This window comes from Mesocricetus auratus, unplaced genomic scaffold (genome assembly GCF_017639785.1).
Source record: "Mesocricetus auratus isolate SY011 unplaced genomic scaffold, BCM_Maur_2.0 Super-Scaffold_15014, whole genome shotgun sequence".
NCBI lineage: Eukaryota > Metazoa > Chordata > Mammalia > Rodentia > Cricetidae > Mesocricetus > Mesocricetus auratus.
The window spans coordinates 57,416,389-57,433,272 of NW_024429186.1; the positions used below are offsets into that span (position 1 = coordinate 57,416,389).

Genomic DNA, 16,884 nt, shown 5'->3' on the forward strand with positions numbered 1-16,884 from the left:
AATATGTACTGTGTTCCACCCTTAGCATCCAGAGCCTGGCATAAACTGTTCAAGTCAGCCAAGTCTGAACTGGCTTTTGAAAAGAATTTTTCAGTACCAAATCTCAGCAGACACATATAGACACGAACAATTGTTGTGAAGAGGTCAAGAGGCCAAGGAATGCCAAGTATCAGATAGAAAAACCAAAGCCCCTGCGTCATGTGGTCCTCCAGAGACTGAAGCATCCCTTAGGGACTTTCTTAGGAGGACATGAGTAAGAGATACTTTTGGGGACAAGAGATGGAGTTTAGTTGTAGGGCACATGCATGCTTGGCACGTGTGAAGGTTCTGGGTTCAGGCCCCAGTGTGCATAACACACCAAGATGAACTTGCAAGATGAACATACAAGGATAGGCAGATCTGTAGTTGGCTTTACTGTATAAATCTAGACACTATGTTGTGCCACTGAAAGAAGAGATGGGAAGAAGACAGAATAAGAGATCACTCAGCAATATAAACACCAACATGACCCCACCAGAATCCAGGGATCCAACACCAGCAAGACCCGAAAAGTACTACATAGACGAAGAAGAGGAGACAGACCTTAAAAATTATTTCATGAAGATGATGGAGACCCACAATGCAATGGATTCTTATCCCTTTTCAAAAGACAAGCAGCAACGGTTAGAGGAAGCAGGGCAGAGGCCCGTCTTCTCAGCGAGGAACAGGAACTGATCGAATAATCAAAATGGAAAGAAGTGCTGGGGACTTTGCCTGGGGAAGGGCATTGGGATCTGCCGTGTGAACAGTTCTTTCTGCCTCTGCTCACTGACCAAACGCTTTACTAAGACGCGTGAGTTAATCAAGGAGCCCTGGCTGACTGATGAGGCAGTGTAGCTCCCTCGTCCTCAATCAGCTTCTTAGCTGACTGCATGAAGAGGCCTGTGGTGGTAGGAGGAAGAGAATCCAAAAGCCTGATGACTTCTTTGCTGGAGGCTTTTATTATTTCAGTTGCAGAAGGAACTCCTATTGGTTTAAATTTAGTGTCTGCTTTCTGCTTCACTTGTGCTGATAAAAGCACATGCAAATCCCTGTCTTTCCAGTTTTGCCTGTCTGCCCCGAACAATGAAAGCAGGACTCCACATCCTTTGGTGGAAGTTTTGAACAACCAAGTCAACTCAGAGATTTCTAACCCAGTACAGCAACATTGCTTGCAAACAAAACTCCAAAATTGCCACTTTGGAAATCTTTCAGGGTGATTTCCCTTTGCTTCTGTGGAATGTTGCCATGTGGTGACCAGGCATCCTGCTTTATACATGTATTCTTTGACAGATCCTAGCCTTCTTTTTTTGTTTCACAGAAGATGATAGGCCCCCATGATGACCACTGAATACTTGGGTCACATCCCCAATAACCACTGTCCTCTTGGTCTAGTGACAATCGCCAAGTGCCCCACAGTTTTGGCTGCTTCCTGAGTCTTTTTACCTATCAGATCTACCTGTTAGTACATAGATTTTGTGTACTTCTTAGTAACATTAAACATCCAATGAGGATAGGTTGCAGAGAAAAGCAGTGTTTGGGGGTTGTCTTCAGAATCTTTCTTGTATGCTACTCATAATTTTTTCCCACTTGATCAGCAAAACCCATATCCAATACCTGATCAGCATCATCCTGGACAACATGTCTAAGCTTGAGATCTAGCTTTCTATTCTGCAGGTGGTCTTTATTACGACTCAGGGTCCCAACCAGGATATAAATCCCACCAGAAAACAAGCCACTGATAGCTTTTTTGTGATGTCACTGATGTCTTTGCTTACTTGCTTTGCTGATTGTCTTGTGGGTACAAGAATGAGCATTTGAGGAGCTGGACCTCTCTTCCTGTCTGTAGCCCACCGTAAAGGTTCTCAGCCAAAGGGATAGAACAGGGGAATGTCTTCCCAGTTCCTGTCCACACCTGGACAATTAAATCTACACAAGTGTCTTGACTTGAATAGGAAATAGGAAGTGCACCTCCGAGCTTTGAGAAGCTCGAGTCTCTTCAGACATAGGAAAACTGGAGACAGATCCTTCTTTCTGTCCCACGGGTGTTTCCTTTGCTGTCTCGCTGCCACTTTCATCACCAGCAGTGCCATTGGAGTCTGAGTCTGAGTCCTCATGAGAGAATCCATTCTTCAGTTTGGGCCTTTTCTCTCCGCTGTCTCCATTTGCCTCCTTCCCTTTCTTCATCTTCTTGGGCTTAGGAAGGTCTGCATCTTCTTCAGAGTCTTCCAAACTTTTATTTCTTTTGTTTGTGTAGAACCTATTTTCTTCTCAAGGGGATCTTTTTTCTTTTCGGAGGTTTTGCTTTTAGAAGCAGAGTCATTTTGAAGCAGTGCCTCCTCTTGCTTTGGCCTTCTTGGACTTAGAGGGGATCCACATCATCTTCAGAAGCCCATCCCCTTTAAAAACTGCTTTAGCTTTGGAGAAATATTTTTTACCATTTCCTATATTGTTTCTTCAGTCTTAGATTTCATCTTCTTGTTTTTAGTTTTCTTCTCCCTTAGCTTCAGCAGCATCTTCTTGCTCTCCTCCGATGTGTCTGATTTCAACCTGGACTCACTGAGGGGTTTTACAGGGTTCATTCAGCGCCAGGTGCTCAAACCTATGGGTTTCCTCAACAGTGACCCCATCTTTTTTGCTTCTAATACAAGGTTTCTTATTGGTCTGGAGCTCTGAGATCTGGCTGTCCTTGCCTCCCCCCAGTGCTGGGACTACAAGCAAGACAAAGTGTCCAGTTTTATTTTATTATTTTTATTTTATTATTTATTATATTTACATTCCAACCCTACTTCTCCCCCTCTCCCTTCCCCCACTCCACACCTCATTTACTCCTCAGAGGGGTAAGGCCTCTCTTGGGATACCAAGTTGAGGCAGGAACAAGCTAATCATCCCTGAATCAGGCTATAAGTTTTTTAAAAATGTAGGTTCTGGGGTTCAACTCAGGCCCTTGTGTTTCAAGGCAAGCACTTTGGTGATTAAACCACCTACCCAGCCTCCTTAAAGCATCTTTTTACCCCCTACTTAATGTGTCAGAGCTTGAGAGAGATGTGTAGTTAACTCATGTCTGAGTTCCAGCATTTGTTTTATGTTTTTATTGTGGTTTTACTTTTACCAATGAAATGTATTTGCTGCATTAGTGCCTTTGTCTTATATTATCTGAGATTAGTATTATTTCTGTCATTTGTCCTCTGGATTTTATCCAAATTTTTATTTTAACAGTTTTATATTTGTTGTAGGCAAGTTTATTTCAAATATATGTATATTATTCTTTTATTTTAAATGTTTTAAAATAAAAATAATTTGAGATATAACTGGTAGTCCATCCCATCCCTGAAAGATGCTAGGTGAAATAATTCAACCACAAAATAACTCATAGTATCATTCCATTTGTATGAAATGTTCAGACAGAAAAGAAATATAGTTTTTGTTATAACATAAATGAAGTCCTTTTAAGGATTCTACCACTGTGTCTTAATTTGTAGTTAATTTATAGTTTTGGAACACACAATAAAATAAATAATTTAAAAATACATACATGTGCAGCTTCAGAATAGACTGTTTAAAAGTTATCTGCCTGTAAACGAGGCTTTAGTCCCAGCTGCCCGGACCCAAATAACTGACTGAGAGGCTTATATTAATTGTAAGTGCTCAGCTGATAGAGCAGGCTTCTTTCTAACTAACTCTTAGGTTTTAAGTTAACCCATACCCCTTATTTTTGCTTTGCTGTTGGGCAGTAGCTTTATTAGCACGGCATGTTTATCTGCTGCTCCCTTTTGGTCTGGTTGGTGACTCCTCTAGCTCCACCCTTCTCCTTTCCATCCATCCTGTCTGGCTACTGAGCAATCAGTATTTTATCAAACCAATTTGGTGACAAATCTTTACAGTGTACCACAGGGTTAGTCTTAGGTCTTCAGTAAAATCTTCAAAATCTCATGAGCTGGGTGAGGAGATTTCTGCATGACCTCGTGCAGCTGCTGTGAATTCATAAGTATAGTGGCCACTCCATTCCGGAAGACAACATTTCATAACACTCCTTACCCTCTTCTAGCTCTTAAGCTTCTGCATCCTCTTCCATGATGTTTCCTGAACCTTAAGGGCTGTAGCTTATATAGATGTTCCATTTAGGGCTGTTCATATAAAGATACCTTTCTTAACACTTCAAATAGTTATGTCTCTGCATTATTTTCTGCCCACTACAAAGGAAGCTTAGAAAAGGTCAAGGCTAACAGCAGGAAAAATACATGGGTATACAGATAAATACTTAGAAAGGTGGTTTGGCAGCATCACCATTTAGCAAAACACCAATAATAAATCCCATGGGCTTTTTATTGGGTTTACAATACTAGGTATGACTTTCCTGCTGTTTCTTGGACCTCAAATCTAATCAGAAAGCAGCTGATCACACTAGTGTTGCACCAATGGGCACATCTCTCCATTGACATCTTTTTTTCCCTTAGTGACCTGTATAGCACCTTCTAACACCACAAAAGCAAGCCACCAGGGAGGGGATTCTGGTCAGTTCTAAATTGGGTTAGTCTTTACTATTGAAGTGTGGCTTGCAAATGTTGAGGAGATAGTGGAGTCAGACAATCTAACTCCCTGGTGGAGTTTACAGTCTAAATAATAAAAACGTGTGACATAAGTGCTATTTGATATGAAACGAAGGACAGAATCACAGACCAAGCGGTGTTTGTAGGCAAAAATATATCTATTTCAGTGTCTCTCAACCTTTCTAAAGTTGTGACCTTTTAATACAGTTCCTCATGTTTTGGTGACCCCCCAACCATAAAATTATTTTTGTTGCTAAATCATAACTGTAATCTTGCTACTGTTAGGAACTGTAATGTAAATATTTTTGGAGACAAAAGTTTGCCAAAGAGGTTGTGACCCACAGGTTGAGAACCTCTGTTCTATTTGAAGAGCTCATTTGCCAGTCTTCCTTTTTTGGGGGGAAAAGTATGAAAATTCTGTTTTTTCGATAGTTTTTGTGGTCACATGATAGTGATGGCAAGGTTGTATCAGGACATTCTAGGACATAGAGACAGAAAATAACCACACTTATTTACATGGCTTGAGTTTCATGAACTCTGTTTTTAACCGGTGGGTGGAAAACCTGAACATTGACAATGGTTGTGTCAATTCAGAGCCAGAACTCCTGATTTTCCTCTTCATTTCTCTCCCTTCTGTCAGTATGACTGAACAACAGTGAACGATTTCCTTTTCAAGGTAGACTACCTCTTCTCAGATTTTCCCCTTGGACCCATTGCAGACACAGATGCAACACAGTGATACACTGGAGTATAGGAGTGTCTCACAGGGATATGGACTGGGCAGATGTCTTTTCTAAAAAAGAGAGAATTTTACTTTCTACTCCTTCCAATAGCTAACTCAGAGTTATAAAGTTACTTTCAATTTTCAGAAAATGTCTGTCTGTGACTCACATGTTTTATAGGTTGTTCGGATACTGACAGATAAAATAGATTTTTTGGCAAAATTGAATTTTATGATGGCGATGCACCTTATACTATGAGATTTTTGAGATTTCATGGTTTTGAGTTTTCACACTGGGCAGCATGAGCCCATGGATCCATTTGCAAGAGGCAGTTCTAATTTTTCCCTGGACTCTCCTTTAAATCTTAGCACTGCCTTTTCAATTCTCCTGATTCCAGGCATCAATCTATTCTATTACCTTGTGACTTGTACATGACCAATCTTTCTCATGGTTGTGGATTTTATATTTTCTAGGATTTCTGGAAGATGTTTCCCTTCAGTAAACAGGGTCTTATTTATCTTTTATATAAATAGAGGATACATAAGTTGTATTTCCCTTTTCATAGAAAAGTGGAAATCGGACCATATAATGTGATGAGAAAGTTTCCCTCTCTCTAGACTTAATATTCACCTTGTTCTTCCAAACCCTTTAAAGATGTGTTGTTTAAGAACTATATGATGCTTTTCATACAGATACAAACACGAAGTAGCAGTTCTTAAATTTAATTGATGGAAATGTTGTATCATGGTATCATGAAGCACTTTAATGATGTGATCACACGATGAGTAGGTTATGAGGATAACACGGTAAGCAAAAGATATTTCAAAACACACTGAAAGGATTTAGGGCATGACAGAACACTAGACACCATGGTAAAGAGTGACTGATTACAGTTTGGAGATAAAGTGAACAAGACTGTCTTATCACTCTTTTAGCCACTTCTCCAGTCCCAAAACTTGGTCAAAATCCCAACAGAATTTTTCTACTGTTGGACCCATAAACTTTGTCTGCTATGAGAGTAGACTACCTGCTGTGATGGTAACAAAAGCAGCTGCTACAGTGGAATTTTTACACCAGGCAAACTGGGCTGAAATCCTCCCATGGGAAAACCTACAAAAACAACCCCAGTGGGATACATAGACGGGGTTCCCAGTGACAGCTGCAGGGACCACTATTAGTGCTTCGCCCCCACCTCTGAGAAAGGCACAAACACTAAGTAGTGCTTTTACACCACACAGCCAGCTGTTGCTCCTGACCACTTGAGTAGGAACACAGAAACTGTGGCTGTGCAGAGTTTGCCTCCTCTATCCACAGCCTGTGGAACAGAGTTAAAAACACACAAGGTAAGCTGAGATTCTGCAAGAGAAGAGTGAAAATCAACATAGAATATAGCACGAGCCAAGACCAGGGGGACAAATTAGGGGATCTCTCAAGGAGATTTTATGTTGCTGTGGAAAAAAAATGTCACGACTAAAAGCAACGTACAGAAGGAAGAGCTTATTTGGCTTCTGGTTCCTAAGGGATGAGTCCCCTCTGTTATAGAGGGAGATAGCAGCAAGCAACAGGCATGGTGGCAGCAGCAGGAAGCTGAGAGATCACACCCTCAAGGGCAAACCCTAAGTGAACTGAAAGCAGGTGAGGCTACAAACTCGCAAGCCCACCCCAGTGATGCACTTCCTCCAACAAGGTTGCAGCAGCCCCCTAAACAGTACCACTAACTGGAGATCAAGCGTTTAAGTGCCTGAACCTGTGGACGGCACTCTCATTCAGTACCCCAAGATGAAATCAACATTCAGCCAACAATCTCACGTCCTTTCTCTCTTCACTCAGCCTTCCCCTTCTGCTACAAACATTCTTTATCTATCACAGACTCTCTTCTTTCATATCCCCAGGCTGCTGTCCTTCCTCCCCTCCTGCTCCTCCCCATCCACAGTACCTCAGCAGACCCAACACTGTTCCCTATTGCTTCTGCCCATTACTATTTTTACATATTCTCTCTCTCTTCTTTTTCCCATTCTTCCTTTCTCTCCCCTCTCCCCCATCCATTACTCTCACTGCTACAATTCCCAAAGCCAAGAGGCTTTTAAACAAAAGTGTAGAAGAGTCCCAATTTGGGGAGAAATAATTGACACAAAAAAGTAGGAGCAGCATCATTCTGAGAAGGTAAACACTAGCCTGGCGGATTCTGAGGCCACAGAGTCTATTTCCTACTTAATCATACCAAACACAGTCTCATTTACACTAAAAATAATACTGCTGATGCTTCTTGCTGAGAGAGGTAGAGGGAAGGCCAAAACTTTTCTCTCTAACAAACCAATTGATAGTCAGATATACAAGGAAGAGCAGGAGGTTTTAGGTAGCATAAAAATACCTTGACTGGGAAGTTTGGTCAAGCAAGTCTCCATTCTAAGTTAATGTTGAGGCTGGACATTCATTGCATTTTGATGGCGGCAGGTAAGGAGAATGACTGAAGGACAAATTAGCTCAAGGATAGATTTAGCATTACATTCAGGTTACACAGTAATTCACCATTTTCTGTTTGAGATCCTGTTCTAAGTTATTCTAATATTGCTCATTTCCACTTGCAAACAGTTTGTTAGGAGAGCACTGCTGAAGTAGACACTTTTCTGATTCATGGCATTTGTGCAGTGACCAGTGTAGGAGAGCACAAGGATGCTCTGGTACAGCACCACATGGGTATACTAGTACAGCAGAACACAGGAATGCGCAGGTTTACTAGGGCAGCAGCACACATAGATGTGCTCAAGGTGTGCTAGCGCAGGAGCACAAAGACATACTAGTACAGCAACGCACATGCATGTATGAATACAGCAGTACACACAGACATGCAGGGCAGCAATTCACAGCACATAGAAATGCACATAGCTGGGTTGGTCCAGCCATGCACACAGACCATACAGATATAATACTCCAGGATTGCAAGTGGATGTTGCTCTACAGAAGTGGCTATGGATGTACTATTACACACATGGTACTAGCACTCATGTGTGTTCAAATACCACACTGCACATGGATGCTACCACAGTAGTATACATGGCTGTATCATGCCAGTGTATTAGTATAGCTGAGCACAGCAGGTACCGCTAGGGCAGTGGACATGGTTGTTTTAGTAAAGCACACGGCTGTACGGACATACTCATACTGTAGCGCACACAGATGTGCTGGCAGAGAAGGGCACACAGATGTAACCCTTCAGCAGCTGGCACGGATGCAGCAATATCACTGGATAAATGGGCGTAGTAGCGCGGCGGTGCACATGAGCTTTCTAGCAATGTCCATGGGTGTCCTAGCACCACGTCCCATGTGCTAGCACAACAGGCCCCACAGATGTCCCAGGGCTGCAGTCCATATGGCTAGACCGCAGTAGCTGTGATGGTACAATAGTGCACGCAGAAGTACCGTTACAGCAGCGCACACACACGTGTTGTGCACTAGAAAAGCAGCACACATGGATGTACTGGAGCAGCACACACATGCTGACAGAGATCTGCACACGAATGCACGAGTACATCAGCACACATGGATGGACTCTCACCGCGGTGCACGTGGATGCGCTACAACTACTATTACGGAAGTGTACACGGACGTGCTAGTACAGCAGGACACGTGTACATTAGTGCTGCAGTTCTTGTGGATGCGCTTGTATGACGCCGAACACGGATGCGCTCTTACATCAGCACACGGGGATGTGCAAGTGTAGTACTGAACACGGATGTGCTAATACCACAGTGCACATGGATGTATTAGTGCAGCAGTGGACATGATGTACTCTCACAGCGGTGCACATGGATGCAGCAGTGACCATGATGTACTATCATAGCGGTGCACATGGATGTATTAGTGCAGCAGTGACCATGATGTACTGTAACAGCAATGCACATGGTTGTATCAGTGCAGCAGTGGACATGATGTACTATCACAGCAGTGCACATGGATGGACTAGCACAGGGGTGCACACGAGTGTGCTGGCACTACAATGCGCATGAAGGTACCGGTACAGTAGTACAGACAGATGTGTCAGCGCATCAGCACACCTGGATTTATTATTACCTAGGTGTTAGACTCAGAGGTGTGGAAGAGGTTTCTGTTTCCCCTGGTCCTGTAGCCATTTAGTCCCAAATAAGCACACTTTGGGCTTATATTAATTATGAACTGTCTGGCCAATGTCTCAGGCTTCTTAATTGGCCAAATCTCTCTTAATTATCAACCCATTTCTATTAAACTATGTATTAACATGAGACCTGTGGCTCACCTGTAATTCGCTGGCATGTTACTCCTTCAGCAGCTACATGGTGTCTCTCTCTGGCAACTCACTCTCCATTCCTCTTCCCATAATTATCCTCGTCTGGTAGCGCTGCCTATACTTCTTGCCTGGCTACTAGCCAATCAGCATTTATTCATTAATTAACAAGAGAAACATATATTCACAGAACAGAGTGCATTGGATGTACACCCAGGAGTGTATCTGCATTTCATAAAAATTTATTTATTCTTTCAGAATTCATACACATGTTTATTGTCTTTCAGCCCCTCTACTGTTTTATTTTACTTCCCTATACTCGTCTCCAAATACCTTTTTCCAACAAATCTCTCCCTGTCCCTAACTTTCTGGTCTTTTGTTGTTGTTTTGGCCCATTGAATTTAATTCTGGTTGCTTCCATGAGCATGGGTTGGTTTATTTATTGGATCATGATGAGTTACCAGAGGCTACATCACTGAAGAACATAACCTCCTCTAGTATCTCATTGTTCCTCTCTGCAGGGTAGAGTTTTCTTAGGAAGGACTTTAAATACTTTCAGACTGCTTTCTCAGAATGGTTCACAGGAAATTCTGCCACATCCTTGGATTCACTGTGTAAGGGGAGGGCTGTTTCTTTCTAGATTAATCAACAAATCCTCATTTTGCAGTAATGTAACTGATTGGCTCCACGCTCTTGCTCTGTCAATTTCTCTGTGAGGAGTGTCAGTGTGTTTTCCAACAAAACTACTGTGGCAGTATTGAGTTACAGACAGTGAAGACAGCAGGACCACAAACTGTTTGTTGCGTATAATTTATTGTAAGTAACTTAAAGACAGGGGAATAACCTTTAGGTAATTTTAATGAGACCTTAATTGTCAATACTGGGCAGCCATTCATTGGTATGGATTGGTAAATTATAAGTAAATGGTAGACTAGGTTATTTATGAAAAATTGACTGTATTTATGTGGTGTTCCACTTTGGTTTTAGTTGCTAAGATGCAGATTTTTCTTTCTTTTTCATTCCTCGGAATGGCCAACAGGGATCAGGAACAAATATTACCATTTTTTAGGCACATAATGAAAAAATGTTGAGGAGCCTTATATTTTCTGTTAATAAAAGAGACATTAACTTTAGGGTTGATAATGAATTAAAAATTATACTTAACAAAATTTCAGTATGGGCTCTGAATATGCAAATTACTATTAACAATTGCTATGATAAGTGATATCTGGTGTCAGTTTTATATAAATGTCAGCAATTAGCAGCACATATATGTTTTTGTCATCTTCAAAGCTGACTGGCTTCTACTTGTTTTGAAAATATGTCACTCTTTGAAGAATATTCAGGAGAGACCTATAATTTGCTGGCATCAATCATCTAGATTTGAGCACGCAGGGTTTTATATGATTTAGTAGTCTTTGCACTACTAGCCAAAGCTTAATGTCTCTAACTTGTCACATAAATTTGTTACATCGCTAATTAGTGATAAGCATGCATCTTTGCTAATTATTTAGGATTTTCAATCATTTTCATCCATATTATCTTATTCAGTCTTATTTCTGTATTAAATATTGTGCCAAGTTTCAGAAATCCCATCCAGTAAAATTAAAATTAATATTTTACAACATTAAATATATTCCATTTTGTTTATGATGATGCATATGAAAGATATTTCCTCTCCTGACTCTTAGTTGTGCTGAGTTGAGAAAGATGTTGGTTAAGTGAACTAAAATTGTTTGTGTCTTCCAGTAGATAAAACATAAGAGAATTTTTAAAATGTACTGTGCTGTAAAAAAGCCTACTTTTTTTTTCAAATCACAAAGAACATTGAATTATCCTGTAAGAATCCCTACTGGGTTTTGATAAAAGTTGTCAACCAGGGATGATAAGTAAAAAATGCATTTTCCTACTTAATTTTTATCTTTGCTCAGACTAAAGGTGTTATGATAATGCATGAGGGGAACGTTGGTGGATTCCATGGCAAGTGGGTGGGGGATCCTGTCTTTTAAAGGGGTACTTTGCACCTGTGTGCAGACTATACAGGCACGGAATCCTGGGATGACCAGGGTACTGCCCGAGTGCATTCTGTCAGGTGACAGGGCAGGCCAGCATAGTGCCTGAATCCTTACAGAAGGAAAAATTAAGTTACAGCCCCTAGAATTTCAGATGTTCCAGAATCAATGATTTTTGTCCTTACTAAGAACACTAATAAAGCAAACAATCAGGAAGATGGTGGACACCTCCACGGGCTGCTGGACTCTCAGGAAATACTTTACAGTTGGAGAACAATTAACCTGTGAGGGGGGTTGTGTTGGATAGGTTTACATCAATTCATAGAGGAGATGCTTCAAGATACAGGTGTTGGAAAAGGTTTACTGAAAAGAACTCCAAAAACTTGGGAAATAATACCAAAAATTGAAAAAATAAGACTGTCTGAAATTAAAATTTTCTGCACAGCAAAGAAAACAGTGGGAGAACAAATACATACAGTAGGGGTCTTTTCTCTATATATCCAAGAATAAAACCCAAAGCTATCAAGAACACCCTAAGTGACCCAAATTCAAACAATCTCAATCAGTGAGCTAATAAAAATGAACAGACAATCCTAAAAAGATGGAATAGAAATGGCCAATAACCATACGAAAATGTGTTCAATGTGCCAAGCTGCTAGGAAAATGCAAATTAAAAGTATGCTGAGAGTTTGACCCAGCTCACTCCAAGTTTCATAAGAGGACAAATAGTAACAAACTCTCCCAAGGATATGGGACATAGGAGCCCTGACATGCTGCTGGTGGGAGTATAAATGAATTCTTCCCAGCTCCAGGAAGTTGAATTTCAGTGGTGGAATATCAAGTGTTTTGGTAGACTAGGGGTAAGAGAGGGACTTATTTTCTTTTTAGGGACATATGGTTTCCAGTCTTCCAGTCTCTTTGCATATTTTATTTAACCCATTCTTCCTGCTTTTGATGTTGTCACCTCCAGTCTCTTCTTCTTTCATGCCCTATGCGTTCTTTTTCCTGTCCTCATCCTTCCCCACCTTGACTGTAACCGTCTCTTGGCCTCCTTTCTAGGCCTTTACCCATGCTTATCCCTGTTGATGTGTGCACACATGTATTTTTGTCCTTTTTAAGTTGGGGTCACCTTACTTGGTACTGTGCTTCTTCAGATTCATTCATTTTCTTGAAAATTTCACTTTTCTTTATGGTGGAGTAATATTCCATTGCATGTATGCATCACACTTTCATTATCCCTCCATCTGCTGATGGACATCTAGACTGTTACCAGCTCACTGTTTGCTGTTGCGAATAGAGAAACGTGAAAGTGTCTCTGTGGTAGGATACAGAGTATTTTGCCTATGTGTCCATGAATGGTATAGCTGGGCTCTATGGTAATTCTAGGAGCCTTCACAAAACTTCTATAACGCCTGTGTTAGCATGCAGTCTGACCAGCAGTGAATAAGGCGTCCTCTCCCATATCCTCTCCAATATTTGCTGTCAGACTTGATGACAGCCATCCTGACTTAAGGTAAGGTGGTGTCTCAAAGTAATTTTAACTTTCATATCCCACTGTGTTGAACACTTTCAAAAATAATTACTGGCCATTTGCGTTTCTTCTTTTGCGATGCACTCTGTTATTTTATTAGCCTATTTGTTGATGGGCAGGGTTTTTTGTGTTTGATTTTTATAGCTCTTTGCAAATTCTAGATATTATCCCCTCTCCATGTCTGGTACAGATTTTCTTCAGTCCTTCTTTGCATGGCTGATTCTTTTTAATTTCCTATCATCTGTTGATTCTTGGGACAAGTTTCTGTGTTCCCAATAACAACATCTTGAACACTTATAGTATAATACCATGACGAAGATCACATCTAATGGATGGTACATACTCTTATTAAAGAGTGTCTGCATTATGTCGAATGTGACTGACTTACTAGTCAGAGGAAACTCAGTGAATAGGTATTTTGAAGTCAGACTATTTTATAGTCTGAAATCACCTTTCAAGTGGGAAGTCATTCTATTTTAGTTTTCCTCTTTGTATGATTATGTCCTAAAATGACTGAAAGAAGTATTGGCCATAAAACCTTTAATAAACCACAAAACTGATGCAGATAACTGCTTTTATTGCTATGGTTTGTCATGTACTCAGATTAACAGCATGCTTTGGAGTGGGTATGGATGTCAGTATTTTCTTCTTTAATTTGACAGAAAACATGTTTCCACGGTTTCTTTAAATGTGGGTAAATTTGTGTGAAGTTTTAATTTATAAATTAAATATATGAAGAATGTTTGGAAAATGTGACACAATTGATTTGATTTTAATTACTCATTTTTATAATAACTTCCTGAGCTACCCACTCCTTTTCTCAGATGAGTATGACAGTCTACCTTTTTAAATAATCAGTTAATCCCCACTCACACAATGGTCTTAAGTGAGATAGTTGCTCATTGACTTAAATATTTGTCACCTTGGCATCCTTTTTTTGTGAAGGCTATATGACAGAATCTCTCATTTCTTCATCAGTGAGAGCTATGGTTAGATTTTGTAAACTTGACATAAACTTAGGCACACCAGGTAATAGCAAGTCTCAATTGGAGGGTTTCTTTCATCACATTGGCCTGTAGGCACACTTGTGGGACATTTCCTTGACTGTTAATTGATGTGCGTGCCCAGTCTACTGTGGGTTGTATTATCCTTGAGAAGTTGGGTCTGCACTCTATTACAAAGGTAGCTGTGCAAGCCAGGAGAAGAAAGCCTGTGGCATCATTCCTCCATGGTTTCTATTTTAGTTTTTCTTGCCTTGGCTTCCCTAGTGACCAGCTAACCTGTAAGCTGAATAAACTCTTTCCTCCAGAAGCTGCTTATAGAAGTCAGTGTTTTATCACAAAAACAGAGGAGCAAACCAGCACAGTGTTTTTATGTGGTTTCTAGGTAACTGGTTTGTTTTTACCATATAGACACAAAGAATTACAACAAACCATAACTTTCTCCTTTGAACTTCCTGATCAATGGGTCAGAAGTGCACGTGTTTCCCAGATTCAGAAGCTTACTAGGAACAACAATATCTTGGCATGCATTATTCTTGGTTGGTGCAAATTTACTGCCCCACCCATACTTTTCTTTTTATCTCTTTCCTGTATTACTTGTTTTATCCAGTATTTTAAAAGACTTCTTAAACCTTGTATTAGCTGAGTTGGGATAAATAAGTAAGTAAAACTACAATTTTAATTCAGCCTATGAAAATGTGCAGATCATTCCTCTAGCGGTGGCCTTAGATGATAAGCACTGCCTGTGCATGAGAAACTTAGCAATTGCTCAAATATGCTGTCTGCAGGGAGTTTACAATCCAGGCTCCCAGAATTAAACTGACACCTTAGAAATTCTCACAAAGGAAAACATATTCTTGAAACAATAGTTGTAAAGAAAATAACTAGTCCGTTTCCAAATATGTTGGTAATGTTATTCTGAAAGGTAAGAAAGTATGCCAAAGTGTTGTAATGGGATCTCATCATGCAAGGGACTCAGCCCCCCTGGTAGAAAGTACACATACCTAACAGTATGAAGCGAGCACTAAAACGTTTGCTGATTTTTTTTTAATGTTTGTACAATCAAGTTTGGCACCCATTGTTTCCATAGCAACTGTTCTGCCTATATGAAGTAAGCATCTAGATTTCATTGCTCTGTGGTGTAAAAATAGCAGCTGTAATGGCTCTTCTCTGTGTTGGAGAAAATCATTTAAAAAAAAGGCAAACACTTTTACATTTTTATGCCAATCCCACACCAAAATCAGAGGTCAACAAGAATGATAGATCAAAATTTCAGCTTTCTTAAAGATGAGAGGTATCCTTGGCCAGAGGACTTTTGATGGCAGTATCAGGCTAGTCCTGGGAAAGCAGGATCAGTGATGAGTCTCCCAGCCTTCTTCTGTAACTTTAATGGTTGTAGGTGCCCATAGCCATACATATCACATGTAGGGGGAGAATTTTCAACAGGAGAGTGATATGAAGAAATGCTGCCTCGGAATATCATGCAACTTACAGAAATGAGTGTCTGGAGTCAGAGAGGCTATTGTTTCCATCCAAGAACAGGCCATTACAGTGCTGGGATAGACCTGCACTTAATTAGACAAACTACCTTTCCATATATTTTTATCTAGGATTGGTTCAGGCACCATGAGCTTGATGAACTGTTCTTAAAAATGAAGGTCTGTCAATCATCTGTCTGCAGCCATGTGACACCTGCTTATGATACCCTGGTACTTATGGTACCCTTGTCCACACTTCATATCAACAAAACTGCTCCCCCCACCTCTGCCAATCATGAGATGCCAGTGTCCATGCCAACAAGGCTAGATCTGTGTTCTTCCCGGTTTGTGTGTAGTGAGCACCACTACACAGAATGATTTCTTTTCCATTTCTAAACTACACTTAGTTGGATCCCAGTTCAGCTATGTGTTTTCTAGAGACTCATGAAGTCTCTAATCTTTTCCTAAAGAGTCAGAAACTGCCCAGGAGATTTGGTGGAGACCACGTTCTCCTATTGATTCCTCTCCTTTCTTCTAGGCCACCAGAAACTCTTCTCATATTTCCCAATGCCCAAAGCACAACAGAGAGGAGTGGGTACAGGAATGGTAGAATGAGGTGTTTATGACTTCTGAGCAGTACCCAAGTCTGCCAGAAATGCCATAACTTCATCAGAGCAGAGCAGGATTCTAGGCTAGTATTCAACATAGTGGCATAGATATCATGGGGTGGCCTTTGGAAATCCTGTTTTTGCATATTTTTTATAGTAAATGCCCACCATCTCTTGAATTCCATCACCACATAACCACTCTGATATGGTACAACAATCTAAGACTATGCTGTCTTTGTAACAGAAACAGACTGGAGGAGTGCTTATTGGGGCAGACCAATTTTAAGCTCTTGGACCACTAGAAATCACAGTGTTTCTCTTTTGAAGCACATCTTTACCTTGGAATTTTTCGTTTTCTTCTGTGATACATTTAAGCAACTCCATGGTGCCTCCTCCTCTCCAGTAGAACAGAGAGCAAAGGCAGCCAGCTGTGTAGATACAGCTAGCGTCCTGAGTCCATTCTAGCTTTCTTGTTTCCCACTCCTCCAGCATTGGTTCCCTTCTCTTTAAAACCAGCAATAAAAATCACAACTTCCCAATAACAAGTGAGAATTAAATAGATTTCTATCTGTAAAACACCGTGAACACTGTCTGGACATAGTGAGCACTAATGAACTTGTGGTTGGAAAAGCGCATGCAGTTCCAATATGACAAAGAACAGATCATCTGGCTGGGTCACAACACAGATTTTGACTCAACCCTT

General features: G+C 40.6%; 1 pseudogene; it reads right to left on the reverse strand.

Moving 5' to 3' along the window:
- Positions 1-841: 841 nt before the first annotated feature.
- LOC101844214 lies at positions 842-13,459 on the reverse strand (annotated as a pseudogene).
- Between the last annotated feature and the right edge of the window lie 3,425 nt (positions 13,460-16,884).